A 17,125-nucleotide genomic window follows, 5' to 3' on the forward strand; every position below is an offset into this window, starting at 1 on the left:
GAAATCGTATTTATTTAATAGTAAATTCGAATTATTTTTCCATTACCTTCGTCGAAAGGGAGTGGGGGTCGTGTTCCATATAACTCCCTTCTCTGTCCCGATAGCATCTATACTTTCAGGGGTGCCGAACAAATTTCAGCCTGGGGGTGCTAGACATGTAAATCCGGTCCTGCTCATATCCGTTGCATATAAAAAGTTAACAAAATTTACCAGATAAAGATCTCGGATGGATGCATGCGTTTCGATATATTCTGCATCACTTACCTCTCTGTCTCTCGTCGAACTTGATTTTAAAGATCATCTGATAGTTTGCACTTTTGCAGTTTGGTCCACTGAAGGAGATTAATTTTATGTTTCGAAACGGAATGCCATTCCCGGGTTGATATGCTGTACGGAGAAGCCATACTTAGTAACAAAATTATTCACGACTGGAAATAAGAATAGGTATACTTGAAGGGAAACATCTTGTTTTCAATCCTCCAGCTCTGACTGCTGAAATTTCATTGGATTTCAACAGAATTTTTTGATTCCTGGATTAACTACCTCAGACTATAAAGAACATTTTTGCTTTCTCCTTGCAAGCTTAGATTCACCAATTATCGTTTATGAATTAGTGTAGATATATACTTCTAACTGTCAACCTAAGTTATCAAAAAAGGACGCCAGACCTTAGACTGCATGTGCGGCCAGCGTTTTGATAGCACCCTTTCGACTCATAAGAGCTCATATTGCCTATCCACAAAATGAAGGCGCTTTTTGACGCTAACATTTCTGAGCGAATGCAATTTTTGCAAACGAGGATCTGTTGTTGTCTGCACTCGAACGTGACTGGTGAGACGTTTCCTCGACTCATCACGCAAGAGGGTCTATTATTTGGACGTATTTCTATCAAACGGACCTAAGCGCCATAGGGTGAGGAAGGTAGAGGGGGGGGCTTGGATTGGCGGCGGAATCGGGCGTCCGGCTTATTCCGTCCTATACTCGCAATGCTTTTCCATGGCGCTAGGTCCGTTTGACAGAACGCGCTATCCGGCATTCAAATTCCTCAAAAGGAACTCAAATTGGCGCCTAGTTCCGTTTGATAGAAATACGTCCATTTGGAGGACCAAGGTAATCAAATAATCTGAATTTGGACCACGTTAAGCAGCAGCCAAAATAGCTATTGACAAATTCAATTGGGCAATTTGATTTTTTATCTAAAAACGGTCGTGCAGCTTTTCGTGCCACTTCCAGTGAATTTTCTGCATAGTAAGAAGCAAATTCCTTAAAATTTTCAGAGAAATCCGTACAAACATTCTCTTGTAAAAATTACATTGTCAAGTTAAATTTGGCGGTAGCTGATGTAGCTTGGTTCCTTTGTGTTGAGCGCGGTCCATTTATCAGAATAGACAAATCAAGGCGCAGTTTGCACAATATGAGTCTATGGTACGTGCGGACTTAATAAATCGCGAAAAATCAAAATCTTGGCTGATCCTAATTTCGAGATATCGCAATTTGAAATGTTGATAGTAAATGCGAGTTTTCTACTGATTTTGATCAGCTTTTTTTTTATTTATTCGTCCATTGAATCGGTGTTGATCGGTTCACATTTTTATTTTTCGTTCGATTAATGTCGATTGACTACATACATACCCTCCCGTTATACGCAGAATACCTATCATACTCTTTTTTTTAACTGAACAATTCGCCTTCTGCTGCGTCTGCGGCAATTGTTGTTACGAATATGTTATGCGTGCTGATTTCAGCCCATTACATACTTGACTCTCTGAAGGCGTTCCAATCCCTACTTCCTTCTTTTTCCGAAAGATTGCGCTACTTGCGCACATAAAACGCCTTCGGAGAGTCAAGTATGTAATGGGCTGAAAATCAGCACGCACAACATATTCGTAACAACAATTGCTGCAGACGCAGCAGAAGGCGAATTGTTCAGTTAAAAAGTGTTTCCGTTCAATGGTGAATGAAGGTCAAAACATCTGGAACTTAATTTACTGGCAAGTCACGAAGATCTGCCTGAGAGATGAAATTGGTTATTATTTAGGAATTTACAATCACTTTTCCTGTTGCTCTGGTTGGAAATCTTCTCTAAAAATATCTCTGAATTCTATTTTAAAAAAGAATATTATGAGTGAAAAATTATTAAATTACAATTTATTCAACATTTTTTTTCTATTTTTGCCATGTAGCCGTATGGTTACAGTATTTTATTTTGACTTATGACTTAGACTATCAATTTAACCATGCTGTTCGTCCTAGTTTTAATATGATGAAAATATATTTAAATAAGTCTTGACATGCGACTTTCGTGAAAATGCGAAACGTAGCCTTAAGAACGACTACCATCTATTTCTCAACGACTTAAGGCTTCCTTTGCCAGCATCAAAATTCATTTTTTTCACGCCAAAACTGAATAACATTGTACTCATCACAAGAGAGATTGTGAGAACATTTTTGGATAATATTTAGGTAGGGGCGTGATTACAGGCACAGAGTGAAGGGAAGAGAAGAACTGATTGAGAATTCATATTCATTTCATCATAGACTGAATTAATATTTATTTAAAAAAGAAAAAAATACACAATTATACAACAAATTAACATGAAAAAGACAATCGTCGAGTAGTTACATAATTTAAGACAACCATATAAGGACAGTTTTCTTTCAGGTTTAGTGTACTTTTTTCAAGGTAAAAACTTCATTGAAATCACTGATATCGCTACTTCAGAATAAGTAAAACTTTAGCATTTGGCAGCATTTGAGATACCGATTTTTTAAACTTTGTAGACACTGAAAAAATGGTCAAAAAAGGATTGCATGGTCATTGATTTCAATAAAATAATTTTAGTTCATTTTTTTTAAATTATGAAAAGATTCCTCTGCTTTTTAATTCAAATGAAGCTCATAGTTCAAATATGTTTCCTCGTTATTGAATACAAATTCCATTTCCTTTAATGGGGAAAAACTTTTTGATTAGTATTTTTATTGTGTTTGTTTAAGAGAAGAACATAAGCTCTTAATATGCCGTTCAGGCCGAGCGGATTACGCTATAAAAACACAATCCTCGCCCAGAGCGCGTGAAATATTGATAATCAGAGATTTAAAGAAGTTTGAAGAAAACGTCTCTTGTAAAACATGGTTCTAGTTGAAATGAAGTTTAACTTAGCGATTGAATCTAATGACACTGACCAAACTGTAACAATACCTAATAATAAGATTATTCGAGTTTATCACTGTACAACGTAACACTATTCACACCCAATTACGCTTACTTTCATTCTCGGAGATGGCGGTTGCTACAAGGAATTTCACCCTGTTTCCAAAAAAAAAAAAAAATGGGAGTGAAGAAAAAACTTATCCGCACCTGCATGTTACGATTCTTGATTTTATCTCATATTCATATTATATTCAACAAACTAAACTACATCTTGCCGTGAAATTTGTTGAGTATATTCTTTGTAGTTTTCAGGAATTTTAAATAGCGATTTAAGGCTTCATATGTTGCTCTATTCTGCGTTCTTAGCCATCGATATGCAGCTGTTTTGAGTCGATGAAAAAACGAGAAAATCGGAGGAAAAGTATAAATCTCTCCGTAGTCGAATACTGACGTGCTAAGGAAGAACGCAGTGTGAGCATTCGCATGTTGCCAAATTTCCTCTTACAAAATATTTATCCTTGAAGAAAGTTATGAATATTTTCCCTTGAAATCTTCAGACGTTTTAGATCAAAGTGCGAACGTAATTCTCTGAAAAATCGGAGGAAAAATGTTCATAAATATTCCCGAATAATCGTGATGTATCAAAGGAAATTTGGCAACACCTAAAGGCTCATACGGTGTTTTTCCTTAGCACGGCAAATTAACAAGACCACGAAAACCAGGGCAAATCCAGTGTAGCAGTCCGCGGGTACATCACAGCACAAACGCGACACTCTCTCGACATCTTTTTACATAAAACGACAAAAATTATCACAATCAAAGGTGATCGAGAAGAGACAGAAATACTTAAGCCTAAATTACAATTATTAAAACATTCTAAATAAAATTCAGTATCACAAAAGTCGATTTAAATTTGGTATTAAACATTAAAATGGTGGATTGGCACATGAGTAATTATTGAGTTGTCTCGGAAACGCGATTGTTTTTGAGTAGAATATGAATGGGTCGGCGGCGAGTTGGGTCTTGACACGCTCTCGCTTCCATTCTCGTTTGGTTGCTCTCCCGGAATCTCCTTTTTCCGGAAAAAATCCTCCGGAATTTTCGGAATTTCCACGTAAGTTCACCGGAATTTTCACCGTGCTTCCACGTTGCGCTACGAAGATTATTAGCGTGTTTCATTTGTCAATTTCGAGGCTAGAATTTTTTCATTAGGAAACTTAAGCTATGATGGCCGATAAGTTCAGAAGTGCTTTGTGATTCAAAAGGCTGAAACCTTTTAGTAGCGGTGAACCAAATGGTTCAATACTACAAAACCAAGAAGTCTAGTTCATGTGGAAAATGGTCGGTATCGACTGTAGTTTTTCAGTGTAGGGTGATACCTCCCAGGAATAAGTAAACAAACAACAATATATCGAAGAAATTTTGCTAAAATACGAGTTTTGCTGTTAACTTTTTTCAAAAAAGGGCTGAAACAGTGTAGATGCGTACTTTGCCAGTCGATTAGTATGAAAAATCTCTTTCCAAAGCCCTAAATTAAAGCCAAATGAGACGAAACGCAAAATATCTCATTCGATTAGTCAAAACGAACTACGGAATTTTCGCGTTAAGTCTCGTTTGGTTCTACACGGAAAAAAAAATTGCTGATTCAACAATTCAGTTGCTAAAAACAGTGAGTGCAATGTTTCAACGCAGATTTTACAACAAAAAAATGCTACTTTAACCACCCCCGTGGTTAAATTAGTTTAAAATGTGGTTAAAGTAGCATTTTTTTGTTGTAAAATCTGCGTTGAAACATTGCACTCACTGCTTTTAGCAATTGAATTGTTGAATCAGCAATTTTTTTTTCCCGTGTAATTTAGGGTTTTTGGAGGAAATTTTTCACCAAAATACTACTGCAGTACTACACTGTTTCAGCTCTCTTTTTTACCAAGAGTGAAAAGGAAAACTCGTATTTTAGCAATATTTGTTCGATATATCGATGTTTGTTTACTTTCTGGGGGGGGGGGGGGGATTACCTCAAGTTGATTGATTAGGGTTGCAAAAATTATAAAACATCAGAATTGACTGATACAATTTTTCTGAGAAAATTCTAGTGGAAAAGTACTTCATTCGCGGATAATCAAAACAGGAGATATCACCCAACACTAATCGATATCTCAGCTAGTGGATAAGCTCACTCCCAATATAGGTCATTTCCCATACAGGATAGTCAATTATCAGAGGAAGAGATATGATTGACAGATGAAACACGCATTATTGATAAGAGACACATTGGAAAACTTTGTTCAAGCCAATTGATCCTCGACATATGAGTGCAAAAATCAGGCATTCCTTAAGAAAGAGAGGGTATTATAAAATCGCCATCTGTGTATAAAATGAGCGATACTTGCGGTGAAAAGAGACTCACGTGCGTCACGCAGAAAAAATGATCCGTTTAGTTGTTTGAACTAAATTTTAATGAAATTTTCAAAAAGAAAAAAGAAAAAAGGATGGAACTTTTCAGTCACCCTTAGAGAAATTCAAATAGTTACAGCCTCCGAACAGTTAAGTAGCCAAAATCGAGATGAACTGAGTTCGGATTCCCGTTGCGGCAACCAAAACCTATCAATTGTGATATCACGGTGGAGGAGTGATATCACGTGATACGATGAGGAGTGTAAGCGGAGAAATATTGTTCTGGAGCTCAGTAAATTCAACCAATTTATTTTTTCTCCGTGACGCGACGAGTGAAATTTCGCTCTTTCAGAACACTAAGATATTCGGATTTGAATCTTTTTCGGCCACGAACTAAAATATTCGAACATCTATTATACAAATTTGGTTACTTGAATTTTAACTTACAAAACTTTTGACAAGAGCCGAAAAATTATGGTTTTCTGAATTGAAACATTTAGTGTCTTGATGGCATGAGTTAGAGAATTCGTTTTCTCCCTCTCTCTGAACGAGACGACTTAGATATAATCATCATCACGTAAAAAAAACACACACAGATTTTTGACAATTAGATTCTCTTTCATTTAGTCTCTGCTTTTTGTGGTCCAAATTTGATGTGCGCAACGTGAAGTTCCACGTCCCGAGTTCCTCATCCAACAGTCCGTTCCTTTGCTCCACGGTCTGCGAGTCTCAGCTTCAACTCAGCCTCCTAGGTAACATGGCCATGAGTAACGGTTGCTTCAAGTGCATGCCATGGTGCATGCTTATCTGTGAACAAACGGACGAAAATCATGCAATCTCTTTCGATTCAGAAATTTGACGTTCAGTAACAAACTTAGGCACTTATAAATCTAAATTGATACCCCGATGTTAAGGTGATTCGATGGACGCAATATTTTGTGTCAGAAAGGCATGCGATATATCGCATCCATTGGTTCCATTTTTTCAGCTACTCGTCATTTTCCTCCAATTTTGAGATCGCAATTCTGTTGTCAGGAGACTATAGCACTCACTTACCAATTTTAACAAAGAAATTCAACGTAATGAAGGCGTGGTTTTTTTAGAGAGAAAACATCGCATTCGAGTGCAGTTTCGATATCAGTATCGAATGCGATGTTTTCTCTCTAAAAAAACCACGCCTTTAGTACGTTGAATTTCTTTGTTAAAATTTGTTAGTGCGTGGTTTAGTCTCCTAACAACAGAATTGCGATCTTAAAATTGGAGAAAAATGACGAGTAGCTGAAAAAATGGAACCAATTGATGCGATGTATCGCATGCCGTTCTGACACAAAATATGGCGTCCATCGAATCACCTTAACATCCCGCAATACTGATCAGTTAAGACCTATCCGAGTCTGATCACGGAAAAAAAGAAATAGAGGTTTTAAGTCCCAACTTGGAAATTTCCAATCGACTGTCGTAGTACTCCAATAAATTAGGTTACTAACTTAAACGTTGCGGCACTACCCCGTGGTGGCATGAAACGTAAGAAAGAAATGAACGATTGAAAATTTCAATGAAATATTTTATGAAATTTTACAAGGCTGTGAAATATTTCATATTTTTCAGGGGCTAGAGTATGCAACCCGCACTCAAACACACAAAAATGGAAGAAAGTCAAAATTATCACTTTTTGCGAAACATGATAAGGAACCGGCATTTTTCAAAATGTTTCATAAATTTCATGAAATATTTCAAGTGAAATTTCAAGAAATATTTCACGTGAAATTCAAGATTTCATTTTTAATGACATTTTGCCACCCTGCACTACCCTCACTTGAGTTGCGGAATCACCAAAATAGAAATGTCCATTTCAACCAACAAATTAGGGTAGTACCAACAATTCTAGGGGATAACCCCTGACCCTTTTTTTTCCGTGATGTCGCAAACCCGCTGGAACAATTAATAAAACCCATACAATTCGATGCTATGAAGAGATAGAGCTAAACACATTGAAAAGATTGCCAACTACCATCTTAAAAGTCGCCACATGCATTTGAAATCACGCAAGAGGTCACTGTTGCTCATCGTAATATGAGACTTAAAGTCAAACTTAGATTAGCTCGGAATTGGCACCATTCAACGGCTTCTTACATGCAATCAGGTGGCATCGTTGGTGAGTGTCAATGTGCACAACATTTCACTTTCGTCTCAGTGCGAAAGAACGAACGAACGAACGAAGAAGAACGTAACTCCATTCCAAGGTTGCAATATTGACTCAAACAATTCAGTTTTTTACAAGAATGGACCTGTGCAATTTGTGTCAAAATTTTTCAGATTTTCGCAGATCAGAAGAAAAATCGGTGAAATTTTCAGGTAGAAATGCCCAAGATTCTCTTAGTAAAAATGCAATTTTAGGAGGGGAAAAGCAATATTGAAATGTAATTACGTTCTTTCTTGGGGGAGGGGGGAGTGGGAGGAGGAATAATGAGGAGCAAGTTACCTCTTCTACCACAACCTAAATTTTGAGAGCTTTTTTTAAGTTTGCGGGGTAGATTTTAGAATAAAGAGTGGTACAATCGTGTTTTTCGTGAGACTTAAACCACAGGATTTATAGTTAATAAAGAAATCTCTGCAACATGAAAGAACGCCATGACAGTGAATCTGTAGGGAAATGAGATAGAGATAGAATCTGATGTTTAAGCGCTCCTTCCATTTTAAAGATTATGCAATTCGAGCTACATCCCTTCAAAACACGGTGTTGCGATTGGCACGGCTAACCCACTGCTACAAATTCCACCGATTCATTCCTTCACGGAACAGTTCCTCGTCTTCATCCAATGCACACTAAAATTCATGCAGATTAATTATCATCCAACAGAGTTGCCAGTTTTATTAAAACGCAAGCTTCCTCAGTGGTTTTTATTACGTATACCTTGAAAAATTTCCTTCGTGCAGCATCGCTGCCACTAAAATTCGATCGTCCTGCTGTTGACAATCAAATTTCAAGATTGGGGGGGAGGGTTCTGCGACGGAAGCCCGGCGTTTAGGGTGACGAGGGGTGAGTTTTAGACGGTTTTACGAGTTGGATTTACACCCGCGGGGTCGAATGTGCATGACCGGGGTTGTCAAAATTGAAAATAAATGGACATTCCTCAAAGCGCAGCGTTTAATTCCTCAGTTTTAATACATTCGGCACTTCTCAAGGTTTTTCGCCCTTTCTCCTTTTTATCGCAACGATGAAGACAGTGGCAGGGCGTGATTTGCGATACATCGATTAATCGATGATTTAAACTTATGGATAAGGATCGATAATCAGGATTGTTCACGACGAACACTTTCATAATCGGTTCTTTCACCATAGCTTCAAATGGAGAAATGTCGAAAATCGATCATTCACACCTCGCCACTGCATGACGCAAACTTCACTTCAGGGGTTGTTTTTCACGATGAAATTCTTCATGAGATAAATAGAATTCTTGGAGTCTCGAAATACAAATATAATGTTGTATAATTGAAATCGTTTCAAACGCTATTTTAAATCCAAGAAATAATAATTGGAACGTTTTTCTCTAACGAAGACATTTTTATTATGATTGAAAATTCAACTGGATACTGTAAATTAACCAGAAATTCGGTTTATAGAATTCCTCCTGCACTCACTTTTGAGGTGTATAAAATTCCTGTGATCTGACAAAAATTGCAAATTGATTGAAGAAACATAACTTTCCGAGAATATTGACGGGATTAAAAATAATCCCCATTGACGAATTCGTTGGCGGTTAAATTGACTAACGCGTATAAATTAGTTTGAAATTATTCCTATGGAGTTTTCACGTAATGGAGTTTTTTTTGCAGGAAAGAGAATTTCCTTTAGCCCGAAAAGAATTAAAAAGTTGCTAAAATGAAATCTATTACTAGAAATTTTGACTCTAATACTTTTCTATTATGACGAAATTTTTGATTGGAAAATTGGCCAAAGTTTATATACGGGCTGCAGGAAATTCGTCTATTTGTTGAGCATGAACAGTAAAACTCGACCGTACAGATGTTAAATTTTCTATCCAGCATTTCCTTTACAGTGATCATTGAGCAATCAGTGGCAAAGAGGCTACATAATAAAGGTGGATAATCACTTTACCGGAAAAAACTCATGTCTGTACCCGCAAAAAAACAAACGCACGAATAAAAACGTGAAATGGGTCATGAATCCTTAAAATACGGCAATTTTAAAGTGTTTGCGACCACGTTCGCTCCCCTCATCTAATGCAACGCGGGTTGCATAAGTTCACGGCGAGGCTGCGGTGCATATTTGCGCGTTCCTTCAATCCTCAATAGCAATCATCGTTTTATGCTCGCGTTGTAAATCCCGCGCCGAATCTACTGCCTCCTTGGTTGCCAGATTCTTCTAAAAATGCTGACTTACGCCAAATTTCAAGAAAAAAGAGGCTTGGATCGCACTGCTTTTGTAGTCAAAACGTTAACAAAATTTCAAATGCCCGTTCATTATTGCACCGGGGGCAGTGTTTTTATTGAAAACAGTGATTGAAAGTGTATCGAATTTTCCTCACAAGCTTGCAACTATGTGGACTTTGAGACGCACTTATACATTGCAAAGCTGAGAATTATGCCCTTTTATTGCTCTAAATATCTGCCATTCCACTTCGCCAGGTTTCTGAGTCTCTTTTTCCCCTTTTTTCTTTATTTTTATTTTTCCCCACCGCCACGCACGTGCACAATGGAGTGATGTGAATTCAAATGTAAATATTGTTTGAGGTTGGTTTTACGGTTTTTTGGGTCATAAATATTTTAAGTTTATTAGAGAGAGAAAAAAATCATAAACTTATTTTGAAAGAAACGTATATGCGCTCAGATTTCAGCTGATACACTGATCATTATTTGTAGGTATTCAAATCAGCTTCTCTTCTCATTTAATTCGAAAAAGTGTTGCATAGAATGATATTTGAAATGTAAATGCGAAAGAAATAACATAACGTCATAAGGCAATAAGAATAAAAAAAATGCGATAGAAAGTTAAAATTAAAACAGGAGAGACAACAGACAGCGTAAAGTAAAAGCGTAAGTTCTGCAACATGCAATCTCCCCTTCCACTTCAAAAGCTTTCAAAGTCATGGCGCAAAAGCTGTAAATTTCATTGAATGTCGCCATCGAATTTCTTGAAGCTATAATTCAAATCTTTGCTTGACTCATTAATTTTTCAACAGTGGCAAAGATAGATACAGCTTTCATTATTTTTTTTAAAGAAAATAACAGTAAGCCCTCGTTAGACGCATACGTTTTTAGTTGTAATACCAAGAGCAATGTGAAAAATGCAGAGAAAAACAGATAAAAAAAACTATAAAATAAAGTTCAGTAAATCTATAATGACGATTAGTATCAATAGTTTCTTGACAGAAAACCTGTGTGATAGAATTATACCGCCATAGATCATCCCCAAACGAAAGCGCATGCATCATAAAATACATTAAAATAAAAATCATTTTAACAGCTCAGAATTTAATTTTTTAGATCTAATAAACCTGAGATACTTATGATTCATAATTCTCTCTATGAAATTAGTGGCCTTTATAAAAGAGTGTTTTCAATGATAATTATATTATACATATTAATCTTTTGTTCTTTTTGTTTTCAATTAAAATTTTTCGGTAAACGTTTTACTCATTAAAGTTCTTTAATTTTATTAATTTTCCACAAGCTTTCTCCAATTCATAATTTGTGTTAGTATTACTTTTCAGTCAATATAGTAAGGGGACGAAACGCAGTGGCGAGACGTGAATGATCGATTTTCGATATTTCCCCATTTGAAACTATGGTAAAGAATCGATAATTGAGGTGTTCGTCGCGAGCACCCTGGTTATCGATCCTTTTCCATGCGTTTAAATGGCAGATCAATCAATATATCGCAAAACACGCCACGCCACTGACGAAACGAGACTAAAATGTCCGTTACCTGGATGGCGCCCGGTTCAATGAAGTTACGTCACCTAGCGTCGACCATTTTGGAAGGTTGGTATGGAATAGCGTCCAGAAATCGGGCCTTATTAACCTCTCTTCAGACTAAAAAATAAAAAAATAAAAAACAAATCATAATTCGTCCATGCCAAATCAGATTAAAAACCATAAATAATTAAGATAAAAGCATTCGAGTAAATCTTTTACGCTGTCAATAGTGAGTTCCGCCGCTAGTTTTGCTTGCCAATAATAACAAAAAACAACCCTCTCGAGTCGTAAACTTAACTAGGGGGTTCGCCCCCTAGCCGGTGCGCAGCCCTACCCCCACAGGGCGCTTCACGCTTTCTAAGGCCCGCCACGCAAGTCCGCGTGAGTTGATCTAAATAGAGAGGGCTCATATGGTGACTATCTCCTGACGAAAGCCGCAAAAATCAAGAAAATCAGCCCGGTAGATCTCTGAATAAGCTGTCATATTTTGCGCTTTTGCATGTTCAAAAAAAGCGAAATTGATATTCAATGGATAGATCTATACGAGAGGAATCCTTCTTTGAGAAAATCGTGGCATGTTCATGTGGATGATCGGAAAAAGCATTCCATGTTAGAAGTTCAATGATGAGTAACGCCTCGGTATAGCCAGGTGCTAGAAAAAAAAATTGCAAATTTTGTGAAAAAACTTACATTTTTTTATATTTTTTTCGAAATTGTTTGTTGTCAGAAATTGAAACAAGTGTTTAATGGTGTTTGCCTGCCATACTTCATTTTTTCTGTGCGAAACTAGTCGACGTAATTTCTGAAAACCTTCCTCGATTGTCCCTCTTTGTAAGCAGCGCATTCTGCATGAATTTCAATCTCTAAAACTGATTTGTTTTTCTTCGACAAAACATAATAAGAGCGGAAATTTTTGAAACATCACAATGAAGATTCGACTATAGACACCGGAATGTGAGTTGTTCCACAAAATTTTGCGTTTCATTTTCCTAGCACTTGAATATTCGTGATTCCTTATCGAATAAAGGGTACTTCCTGAAAAATTCTGAAAATGTTTTTTTAACTTCAAGAATAGAAAATCGAAACGCCCCGCTTTGCAAAATATCGCACGCATCTCCTTCTAGCAAACACCCTTCGAACTCACCGATATATTTACGGCTCAATTATATCATGAATGGATTGTTCAACACGTCATACACACCTAAAAAATTCTGATGGGAGGGGAGTTTTCAATGAGACGAACGCCTTATGAATGGAGAAGGGTTAGCGACAGAGGGACTTTTTACGATCGCCAACAACGACTCCATTAGAGAAGCGCATCAAAAGATATAATAATTATCGAGCGAAATTAACATAATCCCTAATAATAGGCCAATTTAATACGGCACGCCAAGAACAAACCTTGACGCGCTGTTACTTTTATTCCGTCATAATCCCGATGTAGTGTTCCTTACTTAGGCCAAGTCGTAAAACACGCTTTGTCCTTCTGTGTGATAAGACAACATCGAAGAGTGAACATTCACCGAGGTTGCCATAGTTCAATTCGTATCACTATTGTCCTCCACCATCCGTTAGAAAAATCTAACAATTTACGGAGATTCGGCAAATACAACTAGGCGTGAACTATGGGAGGAATGTATGGGGGAAGTGCTTCGCACTCAAAACGCGCCTTCAATTTTTACCGATACGACATATTATACACGGGAAATCATTAGCCACGGGCGAACTATTGAGCACTCTATCGATTGACAGTGATCATTAGTTGGAATGCATTTTGCAATTTGGAACTATAAATTCTGGCCCGGTTTAAAAAACAACGTATGCGCCATTAGTTTCCCTACGCACATAAGTGTTTTTACGGATGAGCCAGAATTTATAGTTCCAAATTGCAAAATGCAGTCCAATTTAGCCTAACTCTGCGAATTTATTTAATGGTTACGGTCAGTCGATAAACAAGCAACCTGCGCATGACGACATATTTGTAAATTTACTATCATTTAATACTGAGAGTGAATCTAGGGTTATAGGACATTTCGTCAACGATTTTTTGTCCGCGCACCTGTTTTTTCCAGTAATTTACGTCCACGCGTTTTTTCGGCAGGGCGTTTTGGTCCACGTGCCAGTTGAGACCCAAAGTTAATTGGCCCACATGTAAATACAAACGACAATTGCTCACGACGTTTTTGGATGAAAATATATAATGTCTTGGAAGAATGAGGGTTTGCTTGTTTTTTTGTTTTGTATGTTTGGTCCAACGGAGAATAATATATAGTTGAGAGTTTTGGTAAAAATGGGGGAGCGTCAATTCCATGAGACAAAATTCACTAAAACTCTCTACACCTCTTTGGTGTAACAGGACTTAATTATCTTTCAAGAAATTCCCACCTTGTTATACCTGAACCGGATTAACCTCTATATTTGCCTCAGCTAAAGGCTCTTAGATTTTTCCTGTGTACGATAAGTACCTTGATTTATTTTGCGAGGAAAGATCTGTACTTTTAGAGGACGCCTGCCATTCTTAATACGTTCAATTTCGTATAATACTGTGCAACACCTCTGTTGTGAAATAGTTGCTTCAGGCGCCGCCGCACGGCGGGTGGGCGGGCGGCCAGCGCGAAACGCGCATTGGCGCCTACAAACCTAAGTGGATACTTCAAGCATTGTGCAATGCGTGAAGTATCCACTTAGGTTTGTAGGCGCCAGTGAGCCTCTCGCGCTGGCAGCACGCCGCTCCGCTCTGTTCGGCTTTAATATTTATACTCGCATAGTCAGCGTTTTTTAACTCATGATTTTGAAATGTTAGCACACTCTGCATTGATTATACTCATTTAAATTGATGGGGAAAAAATATGTATAAATTTATCAAAGGAGAATAATAATATAATGTGTGTTTTTTTTTAAATATTGGTGGTTCCGTGTCAAATTTAATGATTTCCAAAGCACCTTAATTTTTTTTTTTTTTTTTTTACATTTTGTGCTTTTAATGTACTGCAACGAGGTGTACGCGCAACGAAACGCTCAAAATCTGACGTAAAGATCGATGTACAAATTGGTTAAAACTTTAATGCAGTGTATTTCATGGTTGCCCCTTCTGGTAAGCTGCAACGAGGTGTACGCGCAACGAAACGCTCAAAATCTGACGTAAAAGATCGATGTACAAATTGGTTAAAACTTTAATGCAGTGTATTTCATGGTTGCCCTTCTGTTTTGATCATATTTTGTATCAAGTGCTCTCGAGTAGATTGAAATGAAAATATTTGCAACTTTACCAATCGAATTCATATTATATCAAGGTAATTTGACAACGCTTAAAAGTTCATACGGCATTTTTCCTTGGCACGGCAGTGCAATGCAGTGTATTTCATGGTTGTCCCTTCTGTTTTGATCATATTTTGTCTCGAGCGCTCTCGAGACCGTCTGACAGCGGAACAGCGAACAGTAAAGAAAAGCGCGAACTCCTGTAAAGCAGGTTAAATTATTGCACTTGGGTTGCGGATGGAGCCTCTTAAATAGGGATTGTAGTTTGAAGCGGGGTTTGATTGAGACCTGTGCCTGCGTGACGGAAGGGTTGAAGGGCCGAGGGGTGGCTCGCATCGCATCCCTGCGCGCATAAACTCGGGCGAACGCAGCCTCGCACCGGCGGAAGAGATAAAATCACTTTGGCAGGGAGAGCGAGGGGGGGGGGGGGAGGTGGGAAACGCGCCGGAATTTGCATAGACAATTACGACCCAGGATGCGACACTAGCGCGGCGCTTCCCGAGAGGAGAAGGTATACCCATCGTGATTTTAATAACCGCGGGCATTAACATAAAGCATAAAAATAAAGTAAGTAAATAAATAGAATAAAATAAAATAGATTCCGTGAAATAGTTTCCGAAGGGATGGTGGTGTCGTGAAACGATGAAAATTTGATGGGAGCCCATAAAATAAGGATGCATGCGTCATAAACAACCCCGCTCTTTGAAGAGACGCGACTGCAGCGCTGCCCGGTTTACGAGCGGCGCGGAGCCGAACCATAAACCGGGTTTACGACTCGACACGGCTAGTTTTTTAAATGTTGCACATAAAATGTAGTATTTTCTTATTTATATTCATACTTTAACGTTCTCATTGTGCGCGCGTAAGTCTGCCATTTGTTATCCCGTGCTTAGCCAGCCCGCTCCCGACTTGATAGCTCCCGGCGAGTACCGATCCCCCCCAAGATATCCCCCCCACGCCTACCTAATCACCCCCCGCTCCCCGCCCGCCCTACCGTCGCTATTTCAATTTCCCTCCCGATTTAATTATAATTGCCCGCCAAATGAAACCAATATGCTGGAATTATGACCACTCTACTACTCTCTTCCGCTTCCAAACTCAGCTCCCCTTCGTTTCATTCATCTCCTCCCCCTCTATTTTCTGCGCCTCCACCCCCCTCCCCTTTCGCCAGCCCCCTTCAGACCGTGCTAATCCTCTTGTTGTTGGTGTGCGGAAAGCTTTGTAGCGCGGCGACACTTTTTTATGTTTTTATTTTCAGTTCCGCCCTCTTGTCGTTGTCTGTGGTCCGTGGTTTTTTTTTATTGTTTTTTTTTCGGTCGGGGGGTGAGGGGTAATTAGAGCAAAGTGAGGTGTATCCGGGGTCGCGTTATCACTCAATGAAGATGTCATCTGTTCTGTAAAAGAGGACAGATTTTATGACGAAATGTATTTTGATCACTTTGCGTTTACCTACGAGCAGGATTGAACACGTGACACTCAGTGGCGAGGCGTAAATGATCGATTATTGATATTTCCCCATTTGAAGCTGTGGTAAAGAGTCGATTATTAAGGTGTTCGTTGCGTACACCCTGTTTATCGATCCTTCTCCATAGGTTTATGGCAGATTAATCGATATATTGCAAAGCACGCCACGCCGATGATTCGATTCATCGATGCTCATCGGAGAATTTACGGCGCGGATTCTTAGCGCGATGATGCGTTATCGAGAATGAGAAACTAATAAAAAATCCTGGGTTGTGGATTAACATTCTCTGACACATTTCAGTTTCCCCTTAACTTGTTATTCCTCGCACAAATATGTACATACTCAAAAACAGCTACTTCATTGATTGAAATTTTCCAAAAGCTTATCGCGAAATATCATCGGCACTTATCGAAACTTTCACGCTGAAGTTTTAATCCGTGCGTTTAAATACGACAAAAAGAGCGAAAATTTTGAAATTCTTAGAGTGTGGTGTTAAAGTTTCAAAAAGTGTAAGCTTCGTCTAAAGTTTCTGTCGCATTTTTCAGTAGGAAATACGAAAAAACGCGTTCAAATACGAAAAGAGTGGAAATTTGGAAAGTCTCAAGGTGATGTAAAAATTGCCTTTGGGCCTGATCAACAAGTGAATGGGAAACTCGAATTGGACTGCATTTTGCAATTTGGAACTATAGATTCTGGCTCATCTGAAAAAACACTCATGTGTATAGGGAAACTAATAACACTTACGTTGTTTTCAAACGGGGCCAGAATTTATAGTTCCAAATTGCAAAATGCAGTCCAATTAATCATAGAATTTGAATAAATGAAAGCATTTAACGCCCTTGAAAAAGGTGTAATGGCCGATTGCTCGTTTAAAAAACTTTTTTCCCCCTTTTGGAACAAAAATAGTTACATCGAGA

The 17,125-nt window shown here is 38.2% G+C and overlaps 1 protein-coding gene across 1 annotated transcript in view; it reads right to left on the bottom strand.

Moving 5' to 3' along the window:
* Positions 1 to 2,527: 2,527 nt before the first annotated feature.
* The window catches only part of LOC109034288 (uncharacterized), a gene marked incomplete in the record, with an annotated part of 167,848 nt that continues 153,250 nt past the window's right edge, over positions 2,528 to 17,125 (bottom strand). Inside the window, 2 exon segments of the mRNA XM_072303725.1 lie at positions 2,528 to 6,352; positions 11,496 to 11,602.

Source organism: Bemisia tabaci, chromosome 8, assembly GCF_918797505.1.
Source record: "Bemisia tabaci chromosome 8, PGI_BMITA_v3".
NCBI classification, from domain to species: domain Eukaryota; kingdom Metazoa; phylum Arthropoda; class Insecta; order Hemiptera; family Aleyrodidae; genus Bemisia; species Bemisia tabaci.